Source organism: Chenopodium quinoa, unplaced genomic scaffold, assembly GCF_001683475.1.
Source record: "Chenopodium quinoa cultivar QQ74 unplaced genomic scaffold, ASM168347v1, whole genome shotgun sequence".
NCBI classification, from domain to species: Eukaryota; Viridiplantae; Streptophyta; class Magnoliopsida; order Caryophyllales; family Amaranthaceae; genus Chenopodium; species Chenopodium quinoa.
This window is the reverse complement of record NW_018745533.1, coordinates 2,686,853-2,698,263: the sequence shown is the minus strand read 5'-3', so window position 1 is coordinate 2,698,263 and position 11,411 is coordinate 2,686,853.

Here is an 11,411-nt window from a genome sequence, read left to right as displayed (position 1 = left end):
TATATATATCTCCCACAAGTTTGTAACAAAATTACCATCCATCATATTTCATAAAACCAGAACCATTAAACTTTCGCATATTCGCCCAAATTTTATCAAATTATGGATTGACGGACTAGTAAACAAAATAAAAATTAAAAAAGCTCGTCCAAAGAGTAGATTTAGAGAAGCTAGCCTAGAATCAAACTCGTCTTTCCTCACACAAAAAAAAAAAAAAAAAAAAAAATGTCCATGTATATCACTATTGGATTAAAGAGAGTAAAAACCTTTTATGGTTTGCTCCATAAAGAGAGTAAAAACCTTTTATGGTTTAAGATCACAAGATGAAGAATGATGATGAACAATCAAGGACGATGATTAATATTTGATTTCCTAAATTTTGATTATATAATTTAATTTTCTGGATGATTTTAAAAAAATATAAATGGATTTTCAAATACTATAATTATGTATTCTGTACAAAAAAAAAAAAAAAAAAAAAATACATGCGTTTCCAATTATACATATATGTATAGTATATCTTGGTTTTAAAAAAATAAAGGAATAATTGGCTAATCATAATATGCCACGTCAGCATATTATGGTGTCCTTTTTTGAAGAATGACACAGCAGAATAATCCTTGAATATATGGTCAAGATTAACGGTGTGTTTGGATAGAAGGAAATGGAAGGAAAAGAAGGGGAGGGAATTGGAGAGATGTGATATACTTCATTTGAATAACAAATGAGAAAGTAATAAGGGAATTGAAGGGGAGAGAAATAGAGGGATTAAATTATAGGAAAATGATCCCTTCAACAACGGAGAGATTTAGAAGGAAAACTCATCATTCTTCTCTCCCCTTCCTTTCCTTTCCCTCCCCTCCTCTTCTCCTCCTTCCCCTTCTTTTCCTTCCTCTAATGTTATCCAAACACATTGTAAGGGAATGAAGTGCCATCCTGGTTCTTGAAGTAGGAATTTTTTGACTTAAACCTCAATTCCAAAAACTCATGTTCTTTCATATGAGTGAGGCACCGCTTAACTGACTAAAATTTGCTTTATTTCTCTATGTGCGGAGTTTTAGGAGAAATTAAAGAAAGTAATAAATATGCATGAAGGTAGTGCAATTTGAAGAAAGAGAATACAAAATTAATGAAATATGATTTATGTCGGGTCCACTAGTTTAGAGAAACAAATTATATATTGTAAAAACTTTTTATGAAAGAAAGTGGAGCAAGTATTTAAAAATGGCCGAAGATAAAAAGTGGAGCAAGTATTTAAAAATTGAGGGTGTATAATATTGTTACATGTTGATTATAAGATTTGTGTGTACATGTAATAAAAAAGTAACTTTTTTTATAATATTTATTTGTTATTGATTGTTATCTAATGACTTCATCACTTTTGATTTATACTCATCTCAACAATGGTTTAAACACTTCTGTATTGGTCTGATTCAGTTTTGGTATAAAGACTATAAAAAGTTAAATAAACCAAGTAGTTTGAGACAGAGAAAGTGCTAGACGTAATTTAAGAACTTGTTCATACTTAGGTCAGGTCTACTCTATTTATTTACTTAATTTTCATTTATCTAAACATATTTTATCTAATATATATATTTATCTGAACTTATTAAAGTTGATTTTAATTAGTTGTAATTTATGCTTGGTAACTCTTATCAAGACTATTTTTTGTAAAGGAAAATTTGTAATTATTACTCCCAACTTTCGTCCATTTACTTTCATAAATCCCAACTATCGATTATTATTGAATAATCTCAACTTTGGGGCATTTTCTTTTATCAGGTCAAATGGCCGGTGACCTGTTTAAAAGGTAATTTTTTTTTTTAATTTTTTTCTTACATGCCACATGTCGCAATTTCATTAGTTAATTTTCTTTAAAAAAAACAAAAAAAGTTAAAAACCAAACCCACCGCACCATAGCCCCACCACCTCCTTCCTTAACACCACCGGAAACCACCATCTCCTTCCCCAACCCTACTGAAAACCACCGCAACCTCACCCCCCCGTCGCCGACAACAACCCCCAAGCCACCATTTTCACCCCTCGTCGCCGAAAACAACCCCCAAGCACTGCAACTCCTCCTAGACGCATCTCCACCCTTCATCCCGATCTCCCTCATCCACTCACGAAAACCACCAATCTCCCTCCTCCACTCGTGAAAACCCTAACAACATGGTGGGGAAGGGGCGTATGGTGGTTTTCATGAGTGAGGAGGGAAGTAAGGGTTTTGGGGGTCGAGGTTCGAGGCGGACGGTGGTTTCAAGGGCCGCAGTTGCGCGGCTGGTGATGTTGGGGGTCAGGATTTGCGCGGCTGTTGGTTTTGGGGGTCGAGGTTCGTGGCGGACGGTGGTTTCAAGGGCCGCAGTTGCGCGGCTGGTGATGTTGGGGGACAGGATTCGCGCGGCTGTTGGTTTTGGGGGTCGAGGTTCGCGCTGCTGGTGGTGATGGGGGCCAGGATTCGTCCTGCTGGTGGTAATGGGGGTCGGGATTCATCCTGCTGGTGGTAATGGGGGTCGGGATTCGCGCTCTTGGTGGTAATGGGGGTCGAGGTTCGCGTGAACCAGTTTTTTTAGGGGTCGTGGTGGTGCGACCGGTGGTTTTAGGGGTCGGGGTTCGCCGATCTGTTGGTTTTGGTGGCCCAAAGGCGGTGGTCGACGAGGTTAGGGGTGGGGGTATATGTTTCACGGTGGTAAAAAGGGTGGCCGAGATGTCAGGGTGGGGGTTAGGGTATGGTGGTCCGGTGAACGGAAGGAAGAGGTTGTTGGGGTTTTTGTTTTTTTTTTTTCAATTTTTGTAATTTTATTTTTTTTTATTTTTTTGACCAATCAGGGCTTGACACGTGTCAAATTACCTGTTACAATAGGTCATTGAATTTTATTGACCGGTCATGACCTGATAAAAGAAAATGCCCCCCAAAGTTGGGATTATTCAATAATAATGATAGTTGTGATTAATGAAAGTAAATGGGCGAAAGTTGGGATTAATAATTACAAATTTTCCTTTTCTAAATTGAGCTTATTACACTTGAAATAAGTTAAAATAAGGTGAACCGAACACGCCCATTATATTTCAAACAAATTTACTGTGTAAAAGTAGTTCAAAAAATTGATAAGAATGTTTCATAAATTTATGGTCCAATACATCAGGATAGCCTTCAATTGATAGGAATGTTGTCATCCATTCGAACAAGTGTATTATTCCGGTAGAGGGTTCGGAGCTATTGAAATGCTATTTATTCACTAAGTTCAAGTGACCGAAATACCTAGGTGGAGGCCGCTTCCGATCAGTAATATTAATGCATAATTAATATTACAGCTCAATCTTGAGTGAACCTTTCGGGTCACACCCAAGCAACTAACAATCCAACACGACGAATAAATTCGGAAGGAATTAATGAGTCGCTCGAGTAATAAATATTTAAACGCCGGAAATTGAGCTAGGAGCGTCAAAAGCGAGTGTCGCAAGTTGAGTCGAATTAATAAAAGACAAGACGGTAAAATCAAACTAATTAATCGACAATTGCCAAAATACCCCTAGCATCGGGATGCCTCGAGCAAACCGAGTGCTAGGGGAAAAATTTTCTAAGAGTACATGGCTAGCATGCACCAAGCCACGCACATAGCAGCAGCAGCCCGCATATGCATGTGTGGCTTGCTGCGCATATGAGCGGGGCAAGTGTGCTAGGCCATTGCTACTGGCGCGCCAAGCACAACGCACCAAACAGCAGCCAGCTGGTAAGATGGGCTGCATATAAAAACCTCTCCATTACCCTTGAAACCTCCCAATCGCTCCTCGCCCAACCCCAAAACCCTAGTGGTCAGGGTTTTTGAGGGTAGAGGAGGAACGATTTGGAGGTTTTAGGGGTAGATGACGAATTTTTCTAGGATTTCGTGGGAAGGAAAGGGGCTTCGAGTAGGGGCGGAGGAGTTGGTCGTCGGCAAGGGGATGGGATGCCCGACAAGGGGAGGGGGTGGCAGTGATGTGTTTCACCCTTCAAGGCAGCGTTGATGGGGAAATGGGAGGTGGCTGGGGAAGGAGTGCTGGTTGGGCCCCACTAACGGAAATAGTTACGGTGTAAGACATTAGGTAGTTATTTTTAACAAACTCTGATTTAGGTGATAGTAAAGTTAGAAAAAAAAAAAAAAACTTGTATAGCAAATATGAAGCGAGGTGTTTTCCTTGGTAGCAAATATCAAAATTTCGTTGTATTATTGTACATTTGTAGTTGTGAGTATTATTTATTTATTGATCAAGGTCAATATATACATTTTATCTCACCTTTTGTTCCTTCTTCTACAACAGTGATATGATAACATATCACATGTGTCATTTGTCACTCTTCTCTCATGCTAAGGGAGTAAGGGCTTTATTAACCTGTAACGACATAAACTTTTACTAGAATTGTAAATACTTACCAACCAAGAGCAAGTTTAGCCCCAAGTCTTAAGACTTGGGGTGACATCATCATTTTACGTCTTAAGACTTATGCTTAAGACTTTTCTCATTTTTCTTCAAATATTTCAAGCAAGTCTCAAATTGAATCTTGAAATTTCAAAACTCAACTTAAGACTTGAGATTGGGACCCATTTCTCCCACCTCTCTTTATTTTTATTATCCCTTTTTTTTCCTTACACTTTTCTACATATAATATGTCAAATATTTAAGTCTTAGGGCTAAAGTGATAAATTTTTGTAAGTCTTTTTACACTTTACATTTTTTTCCAATAAAATTAAACTAAATTATTGTTAACAATAATATTTTTTTTAAAAAAGTTGTGCTTTAATATATGTATATAGAAGAAAATACAGTATAAAGTATTAAATGAATCTTAAGTTGGGTCTTGAATTTTCAAGACTCCATTCAAGACTTTGCTAAGACTTTGCTTCATAAATGCATAAATTTTGTGAAGTCTTGTCTTGAGACAATTTAAAAGTGATTTGCTGATGTCATGTATAGTCTTAAGACCTAGGGCTAATCTTGAGTTTGTCTATTCAAAAATAAAATAAAGGTTGTAAGTTTGTAACCGCATTACGTATTTGACATTACTTTCTTAACATACATTGTGAATAATGACAAAATTTTCAATTTTCTTGTGCATATATTGTACGAGCTTTTTGGTGCCGGAAGCGAGACATCATCAACAGAAATGGAATGGGCAATGTCTGAATTGCTTAAAAACCCAAAAGCAATGAAGAAGGCACAAGATGAGGTACGATGAGTATATCAAGGGAAAGTTGTAGTAAATGAGAAGAAGCTACGTACAGTACACAAGCTCACGTACTTGAAACAAGTGATCAAAGAACCTTACGCCTCCATCCCCCGCTTCCTCTCTTGGTTCCTGGAGAATCCGTCAAAAGATGTCAATGCAAATCCAATCTTATGACATAACTATTAGATCTCGCGTAATTAGTAATGCATGGGCTATAAGAAGAGATCCTAAATCTTGGTCAGAGCCTGAAAGATTTAATCCCGAAAGATTTGACAATTGTTCATCAGATTACAACGTAGATGATTTCGAGTTACTTCTATTTGGTGCAGGCCGAAGAGAGTGCCTGGGTTTGGCACTTGGTATAGCTAAATAGCTAATGTTGATCGAGCTACCATTAGCAATGTTACTCTATCATTTTGATTGGAAAATACCTATATCTTCTAGTGTTCAAATCATGAAAATTTAGATATGGATGAATATTCTGGACTCACAATGCAGAGAAAAAGTGAATTGCATATAGTTACTAGGATTTTTTACCAAAATGGCTAATTCAATAAAATAATTTACCAAAACGGCTATTTATAAATTTTAATTCCAAAATAGCTAAACTATTAACTTAGAAATCAATTATTTATTTATTTTTTTTCCTTTGAACTGATTTGATTTATTTCTTTAAGAAAAAAATTGGGGTTTTTTGGATTCTTTTAAATTGAAAAATTTAGAAGCCATATACTGACATATGTAAATGGCCGCTCATAAAAAAATTCTAATTTCAAGATAAAAAAAAAAAAAAAAAAAAACTTCGGTCTTAATCGTTTCACAAAAAATTGGAAATTCAAGTAGTATTTCTCTATTCACACAACTGCAAATTTATACGATGATAAGGGAATTTAAGATGATGTTCATCTTTTTTTGTCTGTTAATTGTATATCTCTTAATGTCGGCTAATTTTGAATATTGTTGAGTTTAATGTGTATAATAAAAAAAAACTTTCATATATTTATGTGAGATAACAAATACGAAGAAATATATTTTGTTGTAAGTGCACAAGATACTTTAATTGTTCCAGCCCAATAGTAATAATAATAATAATAAACAAAAACAAAACCCAACCAACTGAACCTAACAGGTTAAAACATAGAAAATTAATAATTTCCTTTCAAGTCACCAACTTAGCTAGTTTCGTAATTAAACTTATAATCTTCGATATATGCTCCTTATATCACAAAATATAATTTCACAACACGTTATCAGCACCAAATCTCTAAATCATTAATTAATTAAGATTATATTTCAATCACAATTATCATACTGGAAAACCCGATTAGAATCCCCAAATTTCAACCTGTTCCGTCATCCAACACCGCGGCAACACCATCATCGAAGTTGAAGCAATCCTGATTTCAAACCCGAAAACAACGCCCTTTTATATTTTGTGAAATTAATAGTGTGTCTATCAATGGCAGGGCACTCCAAAATGGGCGATCCTATTAACAACGATATGGTTGCAGGCATTCAACGGAACAAACTTCGATTTCTCGGCATATTCGTTGAAGATGAAGGTGATACTCGGAATCTCGTAGATGTAGCTTAAATACTTGGTGGTTGCGTTGGAATTAGGGAAAGCAATTTGGGTTAGGTTTTAAAAGGCTTGTTCCTCGTGGCCTTCAAATCCAGAGGTAAACATTAGTATGTTTGTCTTGTTATAAAATAGCTAGAGAGAAATATAAGAGAGATTGATAAAGAATATATCAGTGTATCTCTATTCTATATAATGGGGTTATATATATATATACAAACAATATAACTAGTGTTTGCTTAGATAATAATAAACTCTAGTTCTAGAACATTCCAAAATGATAAAGAAGGATAATGGATATCCATACAATATTTCATAAACTCCTTCTTGGATGTCCATTATCGAAGATTGTGCTTCGTTAAAACTTTATTAGGAAAAACCCTGTGGGATAAAAACCTAATGAAGGAAAAAGAGTACAACATTCTTCGTAATACGCTCGAGATGCTGCCTCATTAAAAACCTGGAAAACCCAACGTGAGACAAAACCATGGTCAAGGGAAAAAGAGTGCAGCGCGTATTTTCTCCCCCCGATGAATACATAACTTGAGATCTTCTAGTGCCGCAACAATGAATTCAATATGTTTAGATATCTTCTCATATATAGTAAGTAAAATATCATACGTTGATCTTCGAATCTCCTAAGCTGAAGTTGCATCTTCAATTCTTCAAGTCTTCACGTGAACATGTGAAGTGTCTTCATTTCACCATACATGTGTTTATCTCTAATATCATTATTTCAAATCTCTGTTTAATAGTTGATTTATAAATTAAACTTATGCGATTATGACTTCTTCTGGAAGTTGTTAATAATAGAAATCGATGATCATTATTTGATCAAACATTTATTAATAATCATTTGATCACAAAACTTGACATTATTAATGTCATTCTTCAATCTCATATGAATTATAACATATGTAATTATATACATTGATCATGGTTCTTCTGGATCATAAGAAAACAGTCTCACGTATAAGTATCCCGTTTCTTTAGAAGTATCGTAATTAACTACACGATAATTTTTCTGCGAATACAAATAGTAAATCTTACTAACTCTTATATGCTCAAACTTCAGATTGAGATGCATGTCACTGATGTATTTACATAGACTTTTCAAGAGTTTGATAGTAATTGCATTATTCTAGAGATAAAATTTGTAGGGCTAGATATATAAATACGTCGTATATAAGTTCTTCAAGAACTCTTCTTATATGATTCATAACGTGCAATTAAATAGTTGTCATCAATAATTTCATTACAATTGTAAGCCAATTGGAATACAAATATCTCTTTCTAATTTTCATCAAAATTGTAAATATGTCTTACTATACTTTGAATGAACATTCACATACACCACATTGTAAGAAATTAATCCATGCAATATGAGATATATAAAACATGATAACATATTAAACAAATTATACAATGAGTAATGCATCTAATTTTCTACATATGCAATAAACCATTAACCTATGACTCACATGCACATGAATATAAGACTCAAAATGATGCAAGACACTGTACAGTGTGGATTTAAAAATCCATATTTCATTGGACTTCGGGTCCATGATAAACTTATGATCATATCATTATGTCAACATCAAAATGTACATATATTTTAGATCCCTTACTTATTAGTCCATTTCATTATGCATATGCATATTATTCATCAGTTCCATTATGTACCGGTATCATAAAATTCCTTTAACTTACATTCCGCATGCTATTTTACTATGATATCTGAATACATTTCTCATTGGTACCATCATAATTTTTTCTAACATCATAGGCCATCTATTATAATAATTCAGATATCTATACCACTTTTAGGGTATTTCATACTCTATGATATTTATATACTATTACACTATTAGTGTCAACTGCACTATTTTGCCAAATATCATATCTATTAAACATATCTTTATTTTGGAACCGATCATATACAACCTACACTTCAGGTGTAGTGATTCAAGTACAATTGACAAGATTTTATCTCAATGTATACACATAATTAATATGACCAAAATGTATCTTTAACGTTATGCAACATGAGTCATAACTGAATACAAATCAAATCATAAATGTGCAACATATCTTGATAATGTATATACAAAAGTTGGCATATATATAACTTTTCAAACTACCATTATAGGGATCATATATACTCTTTATTTATTTATTTATTTCGATTTTCCCAACTTTTGCTATTTCTTCTCCCCCTAAATTGGTAATATATCTCTTTTTATAGGGGCGTCTAATTCTATACCAACTTAGTATATAAATTTGCATTAAAATTCATTTCTTTGGGAGGATCACAATCAAAATTTATCTCTTCTGGAGAACAGTTTCGATGAAGAATCATTTATTCATTAACTATATATTTCATGTGTATTTATTATTAAATTTTCAATAATATTTTCTCTTTTGGAGATCAATGTTAATGGGGAGACATATGTTGTGCAGTTGTACGTTTTTCTTTCTTCTCCAATTTAATATGTGTTGACATATAATAGCCCCAATCAAAAGAATTGTTATACACGCATAAATCACTTGCTCGTAATTCTAGTTGGTGATGATCTTCTGGATCTTTAAAGACTTAAATAATATATTTGGTGAGCTTCTAATCACTTGATAGTTGACAATAATATATAATTTATTTTGGTGAACTTCTAGTCAGCCATTACTCCTTTATATAAAAAAAATCAAAACATATTACATCTTGAAATATTCATCAATACAAATTATTATAACTCACAATCCAAATATAACTCAATATCAATATTACGTCTTGCCATTCAATTCATTTTATATATTTAACATTGAGAAATCGTCAGCACATTATCAAATGAAACTTCAGGTTTTCATAAGGGTAATTATTAAACCCGGATGGCCTAATTTAATTATCACATCCAATCACCTCTCTAAATTTTAACTATGGTCAGTTTTCAACACTAGTGATCACTTTATTAAACTATCTATATGTATGGCCATGAATGTCATGTGATTTTAGAATACCAACATGATGTTAATCTTGTTGGATATTTCATACTTTTCTGGAGTCTTTTATATAATCATGAAACATATGAACTTTACTAAAAGTGATTTCTTCTACAAATGTAATGATATTTACCACTTTCTCAGATTTGTCATTGTCAATAGTGGCTCCTTTCCTTTTCAAAGATAGTTAATTATCTTTAGAACCTATTGATTTATTACGCTTCAGGCATGCTATATGTCCATCAATAATTGATGTTGTACTCTCAGGACATCAATTTTAAATTAGAGCATTTACAACTAGTATATGATAAATGTCATTTGTTTATATCCATCTTCAGGATGGTATCATTTCAAAATATTTAATGAACATGTGGTCACTTCTATTAAATAAAGCGTTGATATTTAAGTTATTGTATGTATCAAACTGACTATCAATATATTTTATTATTTATATGCAAGGGTTACATACAATCTCCCCCATAATCCTTGCATATGGGGGTATGGAATGAATCAATCCAACAACCTTTAAAATCCTTGCAACTTTTAAGCCATAAATTCTTTTGTCAATTCTTTTGGCAATGTTATGTATAGTAACGTGTTCCTTTTAGCAAAAACATGCTTATATAAAATTATACTTATAGAACACTTATCATGTTCCTCATGCCCAATTACATTCATCTTAAAAAAAACAAAACCTCTTATATTTATGGGCATAATAAAACGTTGATTATGTATAGTTTCTCACAATGTCATGTTTAATTACTTGAACTCATAACACACTTTTTGCTATATATTTAATTAATTAAGGAACTTCAAGTCCATTTGTACGAGAATATTTACCAATCCATCTACATTTTTCAGAAAGAGAAGGTAAAAATAAGACATTACATAATCAGTTCGAGCTTTAATAAAAACATACCTTATTTGATCCACTCAACTATACTAGCCAAATTAAAATTAATCTTTGGAAACATAAGTAAACATAAGTAAATATGACATTGTGTTTATATAATCACGTTAGTATGTAGTGGATATCTAAGCAACATGCTTTAGCTTTGTAAATCATGCACATTTCTTTGTATTATCCTTAAGGGATATGTTCAAGCTAGTGTGAATACTCTTTATAAATATAAGGAACTTCAGGCCCGCACATCGTATTTAATTTACATTTATTCCAATAATCAAACTTCAAGTAGGTACATAATACTATAATTGAATGAGAAGGTAAAAATATGAAAACCTACTACTTCACGCTTTAATAAAAAATACCTGAATCGATTGAATCAACTATACTGTTGGGTCAATTATATCAATATATTGCCTGATAAAGCTTAATTAGAAAATAAAAACAAGAACATAAACAACCAAAATTAACACGTTCACGTTAGTGGAAAACCACATGTTTCATATCATACTTGAAATATAAAAACATAATTCAATACATAAATTATAAATAGTTTCACATGTATCTTAGGCTTACATCGTACGATTTACAAACATTCAAGGCATTAGACATAGGATTCACAAACAAATTATATGGGTAAATAATTGCTAAATCAAACCATTCATATATTTGCTATCAAGCATAGAGAAATAACCAAACTCATTTACGGATATGAAAAGTAA